The sequence below is a fragment of the Solanum dulcamara genome, chromosome 6, assembly GCF_947179165.1.
Source record: "Solanum dulcamara chromosome 6, daSolDulc1.2, whole genome shotgun sequence".
NCBI classification, from domain to species: domain Eukaryota; kingdom Viridiplantae; phylum Streptophyta; class Magnoliopsida; order Solanales; family Solanaceae; genus Solanum; species Solanum dulcamara.
In genome coordinates, this window is record NC_077242.1 from 43,575,218 (window position 1) to 43,576,973 (window position 1,756).

Consider the following 1,756-nt stretch of genomic DNA (forward strand, 5'->3'; position numbering starts at 1 on the left):
TATTCAGTAGTTAACTGTAACTCAGGCTCTTTCATCTGAGATAATAGCTATGGGAATTCAATAAAGTCTCACCACCCTCTTGACCTATAATTTTACACAATCTCAACTAGACAGGTAGTCCTTGATTGAAGGAACATGGGCTGATATTATTAATCTGTGAATAATATTCCATATAGAATTATCTTTCTAGGGAGTGCAAAGTGAGTCTTGTAGCCAAGGTCTTATTGTGGAATCTTTGACCTCATATATTTTCTTTCCTTCTTTAGATAACATCAACTAGTACCCTCACCTTTTGGGTTTTGGTTTTTGCCTATCTGAGTTGGATACCAAGTTGTGCTGAATTTTCCTCACACAATGACCTGTATAGCCGTTCTGTGGTTTGGCTTATCATTAATTGGTATTATGTTGAAGAACTATGGCATACAAGTGCGCCATCTGTTAGTAATTGGCTAATCCTGCTTTATTTGCTTAAGCTCTTTTACAATTCCTTTATCGTAACTTATAACACTCTAGGTACATAATATCGTGTCGTTGCTTCGCCACTAGTTCAGATTCTCCCATGTCATGCAATCATAACATCACTAATGCACCAGATCCCATTAGAATTCTGAAGTTAAACATGCTTGGGCGAGAGTAGTACTAGGATGGGTGACCTCCCCGGGAAGTCCTCATGTCACATTCCATTGCCATCCTTGTAATAATGTGTGAAGGCACTCATCTTAGCCCAAGATTTACCTTAGCATCTTCTCGCTAGTCTTCATGTTTTGCCTTGCCCTCTCTTCTCCTCTCTTACAACTGGTGTCGGGGTAGATCTTTAATTCAACCATGACTGTGTCCTTTTTGACCATTTGATTTAACTTTTCTTCGTATTCCTCTATAATGTCTCCAAAATATCATAACTCTTTTTCATCATGTACTCCTTCGCTTGTTCTTATGCTGTATATAACTATTCGTAGGTTGCACAACTACTCTTATACCACTAGTATGAGGTAAACACAGTCTTTTCATCTCCCGACCCGTCTTGCTTTACATATCGACTTCACACTAGGACTTTCTCGTGCTAATGCTATTTTGTCCTACTTCTTTCTTTTCTTCCTTTACGTACTTCTTGGTCTCCTCATTTCCTATGGTAGGAGATTTTCTGTTCTCCTTGGTACTTGTACGTCTCGATATCAGCTACCAATAACGTTGTTGCCATATATTAATCTTTACTCAAACATGACCCTACTACCCTTTTCTTAGACCTTAGTTTGCTCAGTCCTACTCTCTTATTGTATTCACCCCTTTTTGTAGGAACCCATGATTCTTCGCACAGTCTCAGATACTGCAACTTCTATCTATTTATTGTTGGCCTTTAGCTCTTTCTAACTCGTGCCAATATGGGATCTCATTTGAAATTTAATTGGTCCTGTCAACATATGACAATATTAGTTGATTTCCTCTCACGCTTGTATTTCTCTTGTTCACTTTCCCCATTTAGGGTGTACCCATGTCATCCTCTCTTTATTTTCAACTGTTCATACACATATGATTCTGTTCCAACTCATTTGATATACTGCACCATGTCTACACCTTCTGTCAACTTATCTATACTTTAGGTTGTCCCTATAAGAAACCTTAATATAACCATGGGGTGCTCAATATTCTCAATAACTAGTACCCAATATAGTCCAAGTACTGGTACTCGAGTCATATAACTAATGTAGTAGATTAGCCAAAGCCACATTTTATTTATCCCAATTTGTACATCACTAGT

General features: G+C 38.0%; 1 pseudogene; it reads left to right on the forward strand.

Moving 5' to 3' along the window:
• The first annotated feature begins 562 nt into the window (after positions 1-562).
• Positions 563-682, forward strand: LOC129893607 (5S ribosomal RNA; annotated as a pseudogene).
• The last annotated feature ends 1,074 nt before the right edge of the window (positions 683-1,756 follow it).